The sequence below is a fragment of the Sorex fumeus genome, unplaced genomic scaffold (genome assembly GCF_029834395.1).
Source record: "Sorex fumeus unplaced genomic scaffold, SorFum_2.1 ptg000130l, whole genome shotgun sequence".
Lineage (NCBI taxonomy): Eukaryota > Metazoa > Chordata > Mammalia > Eulipotyphla > Soricidae > Sorex > Sorex fumeus.
Genome location: NW_026606187.1, coordinates 1,647,246 through 1,666,793, shown reverse-complemented (window position 1 = coordinate 1,666,793; position 19,548 = coordinate 1,647,246).

Below are 19,548 nucleotides of genomic sequence, written 5' to 3'. Positions count from 1 at the left end.
TCACAACACCCAAAAGGAGAGAGAGAACAAAAGGGAATGCCCTGCCACAGAGGCAGGGTGGGATGGGGGGCATGGGGAGTGGGAGGGATACTGGGACCCGTGGTGGTGTAAAATGGGCACTGGTGGAGGGATGGGTACTTGATCATTGTATAACTGAAATCCAAGCACAAAACTTTGTAAGTCTACAACTATACCTCATGGCGTGACACTAATAAAAATTAAAAAGTAAAAAAAATTAAAACTCTATGTTGCTAAACACAACTCTGAATTTCCATCTTGCGTAAGTTTCTTCTAACTCAAGATTACCCACTCTACGCATTTGCCAGGTAATTGTAGGTAATCCATAGTTCTGTGAAGTATCCACAGGTCAAGTATAAATGGGGTTCAGGGAGTAAAGCCATTTTTCATTTCGACATCAAGCAGTACAACTTCCTTACTCATTAATTGGATAGAAAGTATTAGGTTAAAAGACTAACTTTGCACAATGAGAAAAATAAATAGGTAAAATACAAACCTGAAAATGAAATGACAGAAAATAAGATGAAGTGCTAATGTTAAAAATACAAAAATCAATAAGAAAAATTATCCAAAGGGGAAAAATAAAACATATAAGCAGAAAACTCATTGAAGAAATTAATATGAATGTGCAACCTCATACTAAATGTTATAAATTCAATAAATTTAAAGGTGTAATTTAAATCTATCAAACTCCTAGAATAAAGTATACTACTGATCATACTCTGTATTGGGATTTGGAAGGGAGCAATATGTTCTTATCTCTGATACCACAAATACAAGAGACAAAAGAGGAAAAAAATGGTTCAACTGTACTTCATAACAATTAAAACTTTACGTCACCATTTTTTGAAAGGACAATTCTTAATTTAAGAGAAAATATTTTCACATAATACATCTGTTATGGGATTTGAATCCAAAACTGATAAAGAATTCTTAAAACTCAGAAATACGAGGACAAACCCAATTTTAAAATGGGCTGATGGCCGCACATGCTAGGGGAAAAAGCAGCTCAGATAGAGAAGGGAGCACCAAGTAAAGGGTGTTGGGAGGATTCTCCCAGGATGGGAGATGCATGCTGAAAGTAGAGTATAGACCGAACATGATTGCCACTCAATGCATCTTTTGCAAACCACAGCACCCAAAAGGAGAGAGAGAACAAAAGGGAATGCCCTGTCACAAAGGCAGGGTGGGATAGGGGGGATGGGGGGTGGGAGGGACACTGGGATCAGTGGTGGTGGAAAATGGGCACTGGTGGAGGGATGGGTACTCGAACATTGTATAATTGAAACCGTGTTTCACTAATAAAAATTAAGAATAAAATTCATCAATTGCCTTGAGCAGGCCCCAGTAACGTCTCTTTCATCCTAGTAAAGTAAAAGTAAAGACCCTCCCGTTGATCATCGATTTGCTCGAGCGGGCCCAGTAACGTCTCCATTGGAGACTTTGTTGTTACTGTGTTTGGCATATCGAATACTCTCGGTAGCTTGCCAGGCTCTCCGAGAGGGGCAGAGGAATCAAACTCGGGTTGGCCATGTTGGCCACTTGTAAGGCGAACGCCCTACCGCTGTGCTATCGCTCCAGCCCTGAGATTATATTCAAGGCTCTTTAGGAGAATGAGACCCATCATTGTTACTGGTATTTAGCATATTTGGTACGCCACGGGGAGTTTACCAGACTCTGCCCTGTGGGCAGGCTACATTCGATAGCCTGCAAGTTTGTCCAAAGTAGGAATGAGATAATAAGATGTCATAAAAAGATGTCCTGATAAGATGTTCGCGGCCGCGCGGTTCCGGGAGCTGGATTTTATAGTCTCTGAGTCTTGGCCGCTGATGGGATTACACGGCGCCAGGGGGCCAGGTGGTGGGTGTGACCCCCGCCTACTGGAATTTGGAAGATCTGGGTGGAGGATGCTCGACTCCAATCCGAGTAGGCTTGGAGATCTCGGCCCCGGAACCCGCGTGGCTTTGTCCCTCTGCCAAATACAAAAATAAAATTTAAAAAATTAAAAAAAGGGCTGATGATTTGAACAGACATTCTCCATTGAAGATGTGACCTAAAAGCACATGGAAAAAATACAGCATACTAAGTCATCAGCAAATACGAAGAGAAAAAATATATAAAAAGATGAGATACTTCTTCACACTCACCAGGATTACTGTAATCAAATGGAAATGCTGGCAAGGATGCAGGGAGAGGAGAACCCTAAATCACGGTTGCAGGAATATAAAAATGCAGCTGCTTTGGAAATAGTTTTCCCAAAGTTATATCTGTGATGTCACAGGAGCTGTTTCATTCCAAGGAATATGCTCAAGAGAAACATGGATAAGAGGGAGGCTTAATGGAATGTTCATCTCACTTGAGATTACTTGAATTGATGCAGTTGCTCTGGGGGCCTAGGTGGGATCCCCTTCCTCATATACTGCTCCACGCAGTCGCTCCCTAAGCTTCCTGTCCTCAGAAAAAGATAAGGCTTCTTTGGTCAAAGGGGTTGAAGAAACTGTGCTCCCATGTGGACCCTCCCAAGAGTTATTCAAGACCATTTAAAGGAGAACGAAGGGGATTTCAGCTTCCAAGATTCCAGACTCTTAAATAAGGAAGGACATGTCTGCCTTTCTTAAGAAAATTTTAAAAAGGGGGTCAGAGCAATAGTACAACAGGTAGGGCATTTGCCTTGCATGCAGCCAACCCAGGTTCAATCCCTGACATCCCATATGGTCCCCCAAGCACTGCCAGGAGTAATTCCTGAATGCAGAGTCAGGAGTAACCCCTGAGCATCGCCAGGTGTGGTCCCAACCCCCCCCCAAAAAAAAAGAAAATGAAAACATGCTTTCATATAAAATTTCATAGCACAGTGGTAGGGTTTTTGCCTTGTGCACGGTGGGCCCAGCTGAGCCGGGTTCGATTCCTCCATCCCTCTCAGAGAGCCCGGCAAGCTACGAAGAGTTTCTCACCTGCACGGCAAAGCCTGGCAAGCTCCCCTGACATATTCAATATGCCAAACACAGTAACAACAAGTCTCACAATGGAGACATTACTGGGCCCGCTCGAGCAAATCGACGATCAACGGGAGGACAGTACTACAGGACAGTGCTAATATTCATAATAGCAGTGTTCCTAATAGCCATAAAATGTAGACACTACCAAGATGCTCATCATCCGAGAGAGGTGGATAAACAAAATGTGGTTTATCCATACTCTTTAGCCATAAAGAAATGAAGTGTTAAAGAGCATTCTATGAAGTTCATGTGGTTGAACCTTAAAAACATTATGCTAAGTGGGAAAAAAATTGTCACACAAAACGGTCGTATATGAGTTTAAAATAACATAACATGAGACTGACACCCAAGGACAATAGATACAAGGGTTAGGAAGATTACTCAATAGCTGGAAGCCTGCCTCATGAGTTGGGGAAGAAGACAGCTGAAATAGAGAAGGGATCACTAAGTAAACGATGGTTGGAGGAATCGGTCAGGATGGGAGACGTGTGCTGAAAGTAGATAATGAACTAAACACGATAACCCCTCAGTATCTGTATTGCAAACCACAATGCCCAAAAATAGAGCGCGATTATGGGGAATATTGTCTGCCATGGAGGCAGTGGGAAGGTGGGAAAGGGGGGAGGGGGAAATCCAGGGATATTGGTGGTGGGGAATGTGCACTGGTAGAGGGATGGGTGTTTGATCATTGTGTGATTGTAATTCAAACATGAAAGCTTGTAACTATCTCACGGTGATTCAATGAAAAAAGAAAAAGAAAAGAAAAAGAAACTGAATTTTTAAAAAAAAACCTTTAAAACAGAACAAAACAAAACAAAACAAAAAAAGGCCACATATTTGTATATGAACTGGAATTTATATGGAAGTTTCCAAGTAGGCAGGTATTGAGACCCAGAAAATGATTCTCTGATGTTCTTGGGAGGAGGAAAGGGTAGGAACTCTAACGGGAACAGAGTCTACTCTGGTAAGATGAAAATGTGCCAACATTAGATGATAGTGGTGGTTGCACAACCTTGTGAGCATAATGGGAATATTGAATCATACATACTAAATCATGTTGACTTCTCGACCTAGGTACACATAACTGTTGCATTCGGAGATGGTGGTTCTGTTGAGAGCGAATGGAGCATCAGGAACGAGGCTGTTTTTCATAAACATTGTCTTCGTAAGATTCAGCTGTAGTCCGACCTTTCCACACTCATGATCGAAGTCGGCCAGCATTTGTGCCACTTGGCTAATGTTTGGTGTTATTAGAACAATGTCATCAGCAAAGCGGAGGTGGTGTAGTTGCCGACCATCTATCTTCACTCCCATTCCTTCCCATTCCAGTCGTTGCATGATGTTCTTGAGGGTGGCACTGAAGAGTTTCGGTGAAATGGTATAACCCTGCCAAACCCCTCTCTTGACATAGATGATTACTTCTTTGTAGAATGGTGAGATCCTGGTAGTGAATCCGTAACACAGCTCATGGAGGATCCTGATGTATTGAGTTTGAATGCCCTGATTGGCTAAAGCTTCAATGACCGCTTCTGTCTCAACAGAATCAAAGGCCTTCTTTAAATCAATGAATGTTAGACAGAGCGGCATCTTGAACTCCTGAGAAACCTCAATGAGCTTGAGTATAGTGTGGATATGGTCGATGGTACTGAATTCTTTGCGGAACCCAGCTTGCTCACACGGTTGACCTGGCACCTGAGTTGTGCAGGAGGAAGAGAACGGCTTGGAACGCCTTCAAGAGTGTTGAAGAAATAGCTAAGAGGATGAAGAACCTCCGGCTCCGGACACATCTCTTTGATTCCACTGTTCTTCCTGCATTAACATACACCTCAGAGACCTGGGCCCTACGCAAACAGGATGAGAACACTATTCAGGTCTCCCAAAGAGGAATCAAAAGAGCTATGCTTGGAGTATCACATTTCACTCAGATGAGAGAAAGAATCCAGAGTTCTGACCTCCTTCTATGATCAAGAATCAGGGGCGCTGTCTCATTTGCCAAGGTGTCAAAAATCAGATGGGCTGGACATGAGATTTGGAGACGACCGCTGGACTAGAGCCTTTACCGACTGGATTCCACGGGGCGTCAAAATACAACGTGGCCACCCACCTACCAAATGGTCAGACTTCTTCATCAAGGTCCTGAACAATTGGTTTGAGGCTCTTCGTGTTCCTAGAACGAACAGATGCCATTGTGCTACACTAGCACCTGACAGAGACAAATGGAGACGATACTGGCGCCCGCTCGAACAAATCGACGATTAAGGGGAAGTCAAGTGATCAAGTGATTCTAAATGGGTGAATTTTATAATATGTGAATTACATCTCAATAGAGTTATTTCTAAAAAGTAGCAAAGAAAAATGGGACAGTTTCCTTTGGCTATCAAACTGGCAACTTCTTTGTTTCCCGCCGAAGTATTCTAAGGGTAAGGGTGCAAGAAAATAAGTCCCAGAGGAAATGGGAATCAGAGCATATTTATTTGTGCACAGTTTTAAGTACAGATCACTTGATCACTTGACTTCCCATTAATCATCGATTTGCTCAAGCTTGAGTGGACGCCAGTAACATCTTCATTCGTCCCTGTAAGTACAGATCAAAATCTCAAAGTTATTAGCAACCTTTGCTCCATCAATTGCCCCTCTAGGAAGTATAGTCTGAAGAAGCATCTAGAAATAATGCAAGACTCTTTGAGAACACAAGGCTAATTGTATTTTTATTTTTTTTTAACTTATTTATTGAATCACTGTGGGAAAGGTTACAAAGCTTTCAGGTTTATGTCTCAGTCATGCAAATATCAAACACATTTCCCTTTACCAATACTTATTTTTTACCATGAAGAACCCCAATAAAACCCCACCCCCCACCCCTCCCCGTCCCTGTGAGGCAGATGAATTCCAGTTAACACTCTATCTGCTTTGATTAGATTCATTGTTTCAATAAAAGATTCACCACTATTATTTAGAGTTTACCCCACCCCCAAATCAGACATGCTGAAAAAGCATTGTGAAGTGATTTGCTTTCTACAGCTGGGTTCAAGAATTAAATGTTGGTTTTGGATTTAGGCTATTTTACCTATTGACCCTGGAAGTATTTCTACTGAAAGTCAGATAGTTAAGAAATTGGTTTCTGTGTTCTGGAGTCGTGGCCGTGCTGGAGAGCCGCTCGCGGGGGGCAACTGGTGGCCTCGGTAGGGCGTGAAGGGTGGATCGAAACGCCCCCCTTCCCATGAGGTTTTAGTCGCCCCCACACTCCCGGCTCATACCTGCTGTCCACAAGGCTCCCATGTGGCCGCCATCTTTCTTTCCAGAGAGGAGAGGGCGAATGGGGCAACACCCTTTCCCCTCCGGCAGACTTGATGGGCTGGATCAACGCATAGTCCGTTCACTTTTCTGCTCCAAGCTGCTGGGTTCTGCATTAAGTCCTTGTGCTTCTGGGGCCATGGCCGTGCTGGAGAGCCGCTCGCGGGGGGCGACTGGTGACCTCGGTAGGGCGTGAAGGACGGACCGGAACGCCCCCCGACCCATGAGGTTTTAGTCGCCCCCACTCCCCCGGCTCATACCTGCTGTCCAGAAGGCTCCCATGTGGCCGCCATCTTTCTTTCCAGAGGGAGGAGGGCGGAAGGGAGCAACACCCTTTCCCCTCTGGGCAGAAATGATTGCCTGGATTAACGCATAGTCCTTTCACTTTTCTGCTCCAAGCTGCTGGGTTCTGCATTAAGCCCTTGTGCTTCTGGGGCTGTGGCCGTGCTGGAGAGCCGCTCGTGGGGGGCAACTGGTGACCTCGGTAGGGCGTGAAGGACGGACCGGAACGCCCCCCTTCCCATGAGGTTTTAGTCGCCCCCACACTCCCGGCTCATACCTGCTGTCCACAAGGCTCCCATGTGGCCGCCATCTTTCTTTCCAGAGAGGAGAGGGCGAATGGGGCAACACCCTTTCCCCTCCGGGAGACTTGATGGCCTGGATCAATGCATAGTCCGTTCACTTTTCTGCTCCAAGCTGCTGGGTTCTGCATTAAGTCCTTGTGCTTCTGGGGCCGTGGCTGTGCTGGAGAGCCGCTCGTGGGGGGCAACTGGTGACCTCGGTAGGGCGTGAAGGACGGACCAGAACGCCCCCCTTCCCATGAGGTTTTAGTCGCCCCCACACTCCCGGCTCATACCTGCTGTCCACAAGGCTCCCATGCGGCCGCCATCCTTCTTTCCAGAGAAGAAAGGGCGAATGGGGCAACACCCTTTCCCCTCTGGGCAGAAATGATGGCCTGGGTTAACTCATCGTCCGTTCACTTTTCTGCTCTAAGCTGCTGGGTTCTGCATTAAGTCCTTGTGTTTCTGGGGCTGTGGCCGTGCTCCAAACTTAACTCTGATTTTCAGAGAGAAAGATTGGGTGGTTTACTTCTCATTGATCACTTTGTATATAGAGAGATGTCGCGCGGCCGCGTAAGCGACCACGCGGTTTTGAGAAAAAGTCCTCGTTCCCGCATACTCGAGCTGTGTTTGTAGAGGCTTCTGGTCACCGGGGTTCCATCTGGGGGAGGCGTGTATTTTTATTTTTAAAAGCAAAAAAAAAAGAATATTAAAATTACCAGTATATTCAACAGTATGAAAATCGTGTTGTAAAGATTTTTAACAAATGGATCATGTTTTTTAGAATTTCTATAATAATGTCTTTATTTCCCCATTGTTGGAACATTGTATGGCTGAAAGCCAATTTTGAACAACTTTGTAACTGTGTATCTCGGAGTGATTCAATGAAAACAAACAAACAAAAAAAAACATGGTGTAAAAGGCGATCTTAAGAAATCATAATATGTGGGAGAATGGTATAGCTATATATCCAAAACACACACTCAGCAACGCTGAAAACATGAAATCTAAGCTGCAACCAGAACTTTGTAATGTGCCTGTCCAGGCCACAAAGGGGTGGGAGGTGGGAGAGGGGAGAGGGGAGGTGGGTGTTTGGGATTGGGAATGGAATATGGGAAGACTTATGGAGGGAAGTTGACACTGGTGGTGGGATTGGTGTTGAAATACCATATGCCTAAAAAAACAACTATCAATAATTTTGTAAATTGGGGCTGGAAAGGTGGTACAGCGGGTAGGGCATTTGCTTGCACACAGCTGACCCAGGCTCAATCCCTGGCATCCTATTTGGTCCCCCAAGCACCGCCAGGAGCCAGGAGCATCTTGAGCATCACTGGGTGTGACCCCAAAAGCGAATGGACCCAACATCTGGGATAACCCCAAATCTCGAAACAGGTAAACATGCTGCCTCCATCCAGGCCCTGACCCCTCTACCCAGACTTCATATCCTATTCTTTATACAATGGAAAAATAATTTTTATTACCAAGTTATATGGACTGGAGCCATAGCACAGCAATAGGGCATTTGCCCTGCACGCAGCCGGTCCAGCCGACCTGGGTTCAATTCCTCTGCCCCTCTCAGAGAGCCTGGGAAGCTACCAAGAGTATCCAGCCCACAGAGCAGAGCCTGGCAAGCTCCCCCTGGCATATCTGATATGCCAAAAACCGTAACAACAAGTCTCACCATGGAGATGTTACTGGACCCACTGAAGCAAATCAATGAACAATGGGAGGACAGTGGTACAGTGCTACCAAGTTACATATCTCATGTGTGTATCTTGACACATATGAGATATATAAAGATCTGTCTGCCTATCTATATATAGGTATATATCTACACATACATAGATATGAGTGAGATATTATAGATAGATAGGTATGTACATCTATATGTCCCTCTAGGAGAGCCTGGCAAGCTACCAAGAGTATCTTGTCCACATGGCAGAGCCTGGAGAGCTCCCCGTGACATATTCAATATACCAAAAGCAGAAACAAGTCTCACAATGGAGACATTACTGGTGCCCACTCGAGCAAATCGATGAACAATGGGAAGGCAGTGCTACAGTGCTTTTGTTATAATTACAAAAAAAATAATTATTATTATTATTACACATACATCATGGCTCTTTAATTAAGTAAAATATTTTTAATTTAAAAGAAAAAGAAATCATTACAATGTTTCACAATAAATGACAATAATGGCTAAAATGTAATACCTAAAAAATAATTCTAACATGATAAATTACTGAAAATGCATACCTTAAAATAATAGTGATTATCGTAATGTGAAGGGATAATGGAATAACATTTTGATTTTCTTCTTTGTTCTATATTGTTTTAAATTTCTGGTGAGAGCATGCACTGGGCTTTTAATGACAGGGAAAGTGGATTTTAATGTGTTTTGGATTTTCCACTTTTCTGGCCCATCCTCCCCTCAGATGCAATGATTGATGGGTGGGGAGATTTGAAAGCCAAGGAACCCTACGCTACAATTTCCAGGATGTTTTCAGCTTCTAAGACAGTGACTCTAATATTCTGTGTTTAGACAATTTCCTTTACCACCCACCTCAGAAATTCTCGGAGTCATTCTTCCTGATTCCTTGTGGACTCCCTATCCCCCACTGCCCCCACCCCAGCTTCCAGGGAGGGAAACATCTCAGCTTTGAAAAATCAGGCCACTCAGTAGTCCAGGGAACAGGACACTGTGAGATGAGGCAAGGCAAACCCTGCAGAGACCTGGAAACGATTTTTCTCTCCCCAAATATAATTAATCAATTATGTCCAAAGAAGTGGAATCAATATTTTTATAAATGAGATGTTCATACCCCAAGAAGGGATTGTTGTGGTGGTCGCATAATCTTTCACCTGCTAATCCAATGTAAATTATGGGCTTTTGAGCTGATGTCTTTGGCTTTTTCCCACAGAACTTTTTTCCACTCTGGCATTCTGATCACGACTTTCCAAATCTCAGATGTGACGTGCCAGGGTCTCTTAATAAGCACTCCGAGACTAACAACAAAAGCCCAAATTCACTGGCTCCTTTCCTCTCCCAAGCCTTTTCAAAATGATCACATTGATCTCCCAGCATCCTCTAGGGCACAGGAAAACAAGGTGCAACTGGGGACATCAGCAGGACTCAGATAAACAGCCTGACTGCCTTTGGAACGCAGGAAACATTTATGAAATGCCTACTGTGCATCACAACTACTCCTGGCACTAGAACTTCAAAGATGTTCTCAGCCATCGTAGCAGGGGCTTACAAACCAGGAAATGAGAAGAAACCGGAAGTATGTCATCACATGCATTACCACAAACTGGGCACTGGGGCAACACAGAGGCAGGACAATGAGCCCTTCCTAAGGCTGGCAGGAGAATCCCACTGTCCTGAGGACGAAGGAATTTTCTGGCAAGGGGATGTAGCTAGGAAGGTATTCTCAAAGAAGGAAAGCTGAGGAAAGGAAAATTCCATTGAAAGAATGGGATGAAGGAAGATTCTAGCTAGAGGCTGGATGAGGTCTGGGAAGAGCAGACTTATTTCTGATCTATTTGACAGATGCAGGTGTTTTGCACACCCCACAGACTTCCCTTCTCCCTGGGACTCAGAGCTTCAGTCTACCTGTGGGCCTCCATCAGTTCCATCTTCAAACTGCCTCGGGCACCAGCCTTCATGCCCAACTTCAGGATTGGAAGGTACAGAAACCACGGCTGGTCACAGCAGTTTTTTCCAGGATAAATACATGACCCAGATCAACCCTGAAGAAACAAGATCCTGAAGTTTTGATAGCAGATTAGTGGGAAAAGTGCTGTCTTTTAACGGTGCTATGGAGGCTGGTCGGGCTGGAGCGATAGCACAGCAGGTAGGGCATCTGTCTTGCATGCGGCCGACCCAGGTTCAATTCCTCCATCCCTCTTGGAGAGCCCAGCAAGCTACCGAGAGTATCCCGCCCACACAGCAGAGCCTGGCAAGCTCCCCGTGATGTGATCGATATGCCAAACACAGTAACAAGTCTCACAATGGAGACGTTACTGGTACCCAAGCAAATTGATGAACAAATTGATGCAAATTGAGCAAATTGATGAACAATGGGAGGACAGTGCTACAGTGCTACATGAGGCTGGTAGATGAAAACCCAAAGCTTTCCAGCAGAGCGGGGAGCCTACAGAGAAAGTAAAGTCCAAAGGGGAACTGAAAGATAACCCTAAGGATACCATTTTGTGAAACTGAAAAAAAAATCGAATGCCACAGCAATAGTTCAGCAGGTAAATTGCTGCCCTTACAACGCCAACCTGGGTTTCATCCCCAGTACCCAATTTGGTCCCCCAATCTTGCCAGGAGTGATCCCTGAGCATAGAATTAGTAGTAAGCTCTGAGCTCTGCTAGATGTGACACCCACCCCCCCAAAAAAAACTGTTATTTTTCTTTAATTTTGTTATTTTTTATATATACCTTAGGTATAAAGGTATTGATATACCATTCCAATAATTGGGGAAATAAGGCAAAATAAAAAGTTAGGGAAGTTGTCAGTAAAACGGGTCTTCATCTAGGGAAATTGAAGCTCTGATGAGGAGGGCATGAATGAACAACACAGCCAAAGCTGGAAGGACAGGGCTTAAATATTAAGAGAAATCACTATAGGATCCTAAATCATGAAGCAATTAGGGTGCTAAGTCATGAAGCCATTCCCAAGTCGAAGGATTTCAGACCTGTCTGAGATGGTGAGCATTTGAGGGAACTGGCAGGACTCTACTTCAAGCAGACCATTGGGAGCAGAAATGAAGTTGGAAAAGCAACACATGCCAGCATTCATTGTCCTGAAAGGTCAACAAGGACTGCAGACTTCCGTGACCCTTTCCACACTTGCTTTTCATCCATGTCACAGTGTGAAGATTTGGCCAGGGTAGAAACTTCAGTCTTGCCTTTAAGTAAGTCATCAGCAATTCTTGTTGGGTTCTTGTTCTTGCCATTCTCCTTTAGATTCAGCAGGGCACAGGAATACACTAGGAATAACCGGCCACACTACGAAACAGGGCCCTCTCCCTGTTTCGCCCAACAGGTCACTGTTGAAATAGACCATCAAGAACAGAGTTGCCCTCCTCATCAGAGCTTAAGCTTGGCACTTGCTGAAGATGTCCCAGGCATTGCCTCATTTAACATTCCCAACACACTCATGACCACAACCATCAAGACGCCCACTTCAGGTAGGGGGGCAAGGCAAAAGTCCCAGAATTTTCTCCTGGAACTTCTTCCTAGTTCTGTGCCCTCTGAAGGTGCTCTTACCAAAGAGTGAGTCTTTATAATTATGACAGATCAATGAATCCTCGCTTCCACTCTGAGGTTCAGACTTCTGTAAACATGTGTCTGTCTAGACAGATACCTCTCATGGCACACAACCAACAGGGAACCTGCTTTGCTTCCTCGAAGCCACTTCTTAACTCTTTCTACTATTTGTAAAGATTCATGCTAGTCTCCGCATTCCTTCACACCCCACATGAAACACCATAGCAGTCCTATTGGCTTTCCAGGTAAGTTGGCTTTTCAAGTAAGTTTTATTTTAAGTCTATCAACCCAACAGATTTCCCCCTGATCCTCCCTTCTCCCCAATCAGAAGCTACAGCCCCCTTCTTAAAGGTAACGGTACCTTCTTCAGGCAAAAAAAAAAACTGACTTCTTCAAAGGTAGAAACAACTAACTGCTTTCGCTCATTTCGCTCAGAACCATTACAGACTTCCTATCACACTCAGGAAGAAAAGTCGGGTTGAACAGTCACGTGATGTTGACCTCTGCCCAGTGCAGTGTTGCTCCCCTGAATCACTTTAAGCTCCTCCATGTGGCAGTTCCCTTTGCTTCAAAGGGCTGGCTGGGTCTCTCTTTTCTTACAAGTCTCCATTCAGAAATCATCTCCTCAAAGCAACTTAGCCCAATCCAGCCAACCCCCTCCCCCTCTGTCCGCTTTCATTCCACACATACGTGACCACCTGATATCCTGTGACAACTTACCTGCTTATTATCCAGCTCTGCCTCTAGTATAGAAGCTCCACAAGGCAGAGGCTTTATCTGTCAGTAGTCTTGCTGCCCACGACTGGAGGAAGCACAGGGCACATGCTGCAGGACACTGATTCAGCAACGCATGCAGGAACGAGTGGATATCTGATGTGCTCATAAGAATCCCCCACAGGGATTAGAATGTGCCACAGAGGCCGGGGGGTGGGGAGGGCTGGGGTGGGGGGAGGGATACTGGGAGGGATACTGGGAGGGATACTGGGAGGGATACTGGGAGGATACTGGGAAGGATACTGGGAGGAATACAGTGGTGGTAGAGAATGGGCACTGGTGGAGGGATGAGTACTCGAACATTGTTTGACTGACGTGCAATCATGAAAGTTTGTAAGTCTGTAAAAAAATTAACTAATTACTTAATTTTAAAAAATCCCCCACCTCTTAAATGACCAATCCCACCTGTAATATACACTTCATGATCCACACTAAACTGCAAAGCTTTATTCTCTGCCCACCCCCCTAGATCCCCTTACTGGGTTTGTACACACTGTGGCCCCACTCCCAAGAGCCAGGCTCTGCGTTTCATCATCAGAGAGCTGAGCACAGTGAAACTACTGTATGGGGAACATAAACTGAACTCCCGGGCACTTATGTCTCTGCTGGACTCTTTTTAACCATAACTGACCTGACAGTGGCACCAGTCTAAACTCCAGGCTTCATGCCCATGGTAGGGACCTCTCTGAAGGGTGCGCTCCACCCTCAGTTCCCCTGTGAGTCTAAACCACCATGCACTGTTCTCTTTACATTTCCACCTTTCTACCAACTTCCCCGGGATCACTTCTGATGAAAACACTTTGCGTAAGTCTTCTTCATCTCAGATGCAGCCTCCCCAGTCCTCCCATGGCAGGGATGGAGCCTTTGCATTCTGGGTGATCTAGCAAAGGTTCAGCTCACCGGGCCCTGGTCCTCTAGCTAACCCTACCCAGAGGTCCCCTTGTCCTGATCACTATCTATTTTCACCCATTTTTCTCCACCCCTCTTCCTACTGAGTCCCTCAGGCTGGCCCTAAATGTGCTCTCAGCTGAATGATGCCTGGGAGGTGGAACATCTCCATTCTGAAGTCCACCAAGGTTATCCTTGCCTCACTTCCCAGAACAACCGCAACAGGTCTGGATCTTCCAGGGAACGGAGGCCACACCCCCACTGCCTCCTCTCTCATTACACCAATGAGTGTTGCTTCATCACAGGGTGCCGTCACTTCTATTTACTATAGTCGGTTTGCTTATAGCTTGAGAATTCTACATGAGCCCAGCACTGTGCCAGTCACTGGTGGTGCTGAGATAGAGTCCTAGATCCAGACTTCCAGAAGCTCATTGCTTAAGGGAAGAAAATGAACAGGGAAACCATTTCACTATAGTGGTTCAAGCCCCACTGTGGCTAATTCTAAGGAATCTCCCTGGGCTGGAACTATATCCTCGGCATGTTTAAATCCCTACCACAGTGCCCAGGACATTGAACGTTCATCATAAATTCTGTTTCTGCCTGGTGAGCCAAGTAGAAGTATTCCCAGAAGTGACATTTCCTCTGGGTTTTTTGAAAATGGAGAAAAGAAAAAAGCTTGTCAGGCAGATGTCAGCAGATGTGCAAAAACACGGGAAAATGAATGAGTATTGTGTTTTAGAGAGAGAGGAAATTGCATAGAATATCTGGAGAATTAGATGCCTAATGAAGAATAACTAAAATGGGTCAGAAACAGAAGTGAGGGAATCTGAGTACAAAGTTCATAAGTCTGCACCATATCTGAAGGTGAGATGTAGCCACGGAAAGATTTTGAGCTCTATAACTGGCTTATAAGATGAGGGAAGCAAGATCATTTGCATATCTGCCAATCCCTAGTCATATTAATGAGTATAGAAAAGTCCACTGGACAGTCATATCTTTTAGCCTATTAAGTGTTGCTCTTGGTTCTATGTAGGCACTGTTCTGACAATACCCAGTCTCGACTCTTAAAACCAGTGCATGGAGCTGTCATTGAGGCTGCAGCAATTAAAGTCATCTTTTGGACACAGGACACTTCACAGGCAGGAAATGGGCTGTGTCATCAGACCAGACCACATCACCACACTTCCTTGAAAGCCAAGTTGCTACTTGAGTGTATATTGGATATTAACCCTAAGATTTTTAGGCTTCATCAATGAATTGCTCCCTTTTCTCCACCCCACCCAGAGAAGCTTATAGTTCTTTTATGAGCACCCCTAATCCCCCGAGTTTATCTTTAACCTTTTCTTTGTGTTTTTCCTCTCATTGTCACGATTCCCCAAGTCAGTCTTAGTTACCAAAAGTCAAAACTTCCGGTGATTCTGGACTTTGTATTTGAAGTGAACTATTACTTTTGTATTTCCCTCATAGCTTCTCATATTTTACTATAGAACACTGTTCTTTGTTTAAACACAGAAAGAACATTAATGCTATGCTCCTAATATTTGGGAGTTGATTGACTCAATTATATCTACTCCTGGGCATCTATCAAAATTACTTGACTCAGGCTTCGGTTGCCATAGCTCCCAACACCCCATAAAGGGGGACCCCACCATGGTCCTCAGATGGACCCGGGGCAAGCGGCAAATCTAACCTAGTGTGGGACAGTCTAGAAAACATAAAAGCACAGTCTTGTTGCAAGTCATTATGACTTAAGAGACAGAACCCCCATGGGAAGGACAAGCTGAACTTGCCTGAGGACTTGGTCTGGGATTTACGGTAAAAAGCCCTGCATGCCCTCAGCACCCAAAGAACTAAGCTTTGGAATCTATATCTCTTACTGTGCTTATCCAAATAACTGCAAGTATTAATAATAAGTAAACTTCATTATTTAATATGTACAACTAAAGGGAAAGAAAAAAGCAATAGTGATGTCCCAGGGAGACAGAGTGTCTCCTTGAATTAATTCCCCAAAAGAATTACCTCCATCACTTACCGCTGTAAAGGTTCAATCCCACATACCTGCAGTTCTATACCTTGAACCCCCTCAGATGTTCTATACATATGCTAACAGGTCTGCATTAAATGAACCACTTTGACCATCAGTCTGTGGTTCCACGTCTCTTTGTTCCTTTTCTTCCTCTGCTGGGGAGGCAAGGGAGGTAGTTTTCGGCCACCAAATACACACGTTATGCACCCACACTTTGAACTCACAGGTATGAGCCCAAGATCTTTCAATTATAGAATTCTTGGTTAGTAGCGATAAGGACCAGGAGGTTTACTCCATGGCTTGGAAGCTGGCCTCAAATGCTAGGGGGAAAGGCAGCTCAGATAGAGAAGGGAACACCAAGTAAAGGGTATTTGGAGGACCAGCTCGGGTTGGGAGATGTGAGCCGAATAGAAACTATAGATCACACACAATGGCCACTCAATGCCTCTAGTGCAAACTACAACACCCAAAAGGAAAGAGAGAATAAAAGGGAGGTGGGGGGATGGGTTGGGGATGGTGGGAGGGATACTGGGATCATTGGTGGTAGAGAATGGACACTGGTAGAGGGATGGGTACTCGATCATTGTGTGACTAAAATGCATGCAGGAAAGTTTCTAAGTCCGTAACTGTACCCCACAGTGATTCACTAATAAAAAATTTTAAAAAAACAAAAAGAATTATTGGGTGTTGACCCAAGACATCCTATGCTGTGACTCTGTGCCAGCTGATTCCTCACAGGAGTGGAAGGACGCGTTGGTGGTGTGTGAGCGCCCAAGCCTGTGAATTTGCATGTGCTGCACTTCTGAGTATGGGTGTGCTCATGCTGAAACGTTTTCTGCGTGTGTGCGCCTGCACACAGGCATGCTCACGCATGGATATGTGCGAGAGTGCAGGGGCCCCTGAGGGGGTCTGTCTGTCTGCACACGTCTCTGCGTGTGGTATGCACAGCTTCAACCTGGCACGTTTTGTTTATGAGGTGCCAGAACCTTCCTTCTGCCAGAGCCAGCTCCATCCTTCCTGCTGTGCGGTTCCCCACTGCTCATTAACGAAGTCTGCATCGGTTACGCCTGTGGCAACAGGCCTCTGTAGAGAGTGTTAAATATCGCAACTGTTTATTGCTTAATATTTTTCATGCTAATGGCAGGCTAATTCACAGGGATTCGGGGCAGTGTATAAAACACCTTCTGCTGACTGCTCATTTCATGCCAAGGACTTGGCAAGCAGCAGCCCCTGCCCAGGGCCTCTGGCTCAGTGTCTGATGCCACACTGGCCCCCGTTTGGTCTGCCCCGTGTTCAGCTGAGTACCTGCAGAACATGATTCGTATTTCTCTGCCGAATGGGTGGTAGAGCAGAATGACACTGTGTGCTCAGCCCCAGAGAGAGAAATTTTCAAAAGGGAAAAGAGGTGGTACCAGATATATACCTGGACACCACCGAGCCTGAGTCACAGACATCTTTTGATGGGGAATAAATCCACGAACTGGCCACAGCAAAGCCTGTTTGACAACCAAGTATGGAAAAGCAGGATGTTCTAGGCCAGGAGGCCTCCCCGGACCACTGTTCACTTCCTGGGCTGGGACTGTTTGCTGGCACCGTAGCAGGCTTTGCAGCAGATTTTTCTCATTTAGTCTTTAACATTAACTCTATGTCTCCAGTTCTTTGATAAAGAAGCTGGAGTTCTGGGAGTTTGGGACTGGAGCGATAGCACAACAGGTAGGGCATTTGCCTTGCATGTGGCTGACCTGGGTTCAATCTCCAGCATCCCATATGGTTCCCCGAACACAGCCAGAAGTAATTCCTGAGTACAAAGCCAGGAATAACCCATGAGCATCACCGGATGTGACTCAAAAAGAAAAAAAACTGTCGCTGACAATGAGGACCAATCAGCTGGTTAGTGACAAAATTTAGAGTTCAGCCCTTGGTCTTCTGTTTGCACGTGCCCAGCTCATGCGCGGTTTCTGCACTGCAAACATGGGACCCCTAAGGGGCCCAGCTGGTCCCCTCCATGTGGCTCTATTTTAGCTCACAGTGATTTAAAAAAAATAAATTAACAATATTTAAAAACCAGAACAATCAAGCTTTTTATTTCAAAATGGAATTATCTGGCGACTCTGAGCTCCCAGTCCTTCTTAGTAAACCATTGACTGGAGCCCTTTCAGCTGCCTTTGGGAGATGGGGGGATATGTGCGTACATTTACAACCCCCTGTGTCAGTCTCTCCTGTCCTATTCAGAGGATGAGTCAGCCCCCGTCCTGTGTTCGTGCTTATTTGTTTGTTCAGGGGGTCACATTCTGCAGTGTTCTAGGGCTCATCCCGGCTCTGTGATTGGGGTTACCCTCGTGGTGCTTGGGGACCAGGTGGTGTTGGAGCCCAATCTGAGCGAGCCACATGAAGGAAAGCTGTCGAAATGTTCAGAGCATTTTCATAACAGTCTCTCTATTGTTTTTGGACTCATCTGTGGTCAGGTCACTGTTTCTAACAAGGTGGGTGACACAAACGAGAGAGTCAGAGTGGGGAGTAAGTAGCCTCTCAGGGCACAGAGATGAACCATTTCTGTGGGAAATGTACCGAGATCCAGAGAGGCATTGGTAGGATACAAGGCCTTTTCCGGTATTCAGAATGAAAACCATCACATTAAGTCTCAGAGATATGCAGATAACCTAAAGACTTCCATCATCTGGTGATTCACCTGATGGTGATTCACTTTAATGGCCAACGTTCGGGCTCCCACTAGAAAAACAGCAGCTGAGGAATTCCTTAGGACCATTCACTCTGATCCCTGACATTAGGTTTCAGGGACATCAGCCAGCCCACGTAGCCCAGGGCACTGGCTTGGGCAGACCCTCCTCAGCCCCCTCCCTGTACCACATCCCTGGAAGTGCCCTTTCTTGACCAAACTGAAAACTCACTTCTGGAAAAAGGCAATGGCTTCCCCCAACTGACACTGGATGATCTTATGGGAGAAACTGAGTCTCGTTAGCTGCGAGTAAAATCATCTTTGAGGAGGGGCTGTCACTGTCACTGTCACTATCACTGTCCTCCCCTTGTTCATCGATTTGTTCAAGCGGGCCCAGTAACGTCTCCATTGGAGACTTTGTTGTTAATGTGTTTAGCATATCGAATACATCACGGGTAGCTTGCCAGGCTTTACCGTGCGGACGAGATACTCTCGGTAGCTTGCGGGGCTCTCCGAGAGGGGCGGAGGAATCGAACTTGGGTCGACCATGTTGGCTGTGTGCAAGGCAAACGCCCTATCGCTGTGCTATCGCTCCAGCCTAAAAACAGGGAAACCCAAGTGCCCTCAGAGGCTAATGATGCTGGGAGGAGCCCCCTTGCCAGATCTCCGAGAGGGTACCTCTCAGTCAGCCCTCCTCCAGCTTCTCAGGAGAAGCCCTCAAAATGCTAAGGAAAGAGACACTCCTGGAAGAGTCTCTGTCACCTTTGACCTGGAAGGAAATAACTGCAACTCCCTTCCCTGTCGGGCTGCCCTGAGCACACAGACCCTGGGGACTTCACTCCTAGGAGCAGACATGCCAAGTGCCCCCAGTCCAGCAACATGTTCAACATTACCAATAGCCCAGGTAAATGGTGCTGTGATTGACAGCCCCTCGTGCCAGGAAATGAAACTGAGGCCTAGTCAGGATTGGAAGCCAGGAACTCCGTTTCCTAGTCCCACTGCACAGCCTGGTGAGCGTGGTGAGCCAATATCCCTCTGTG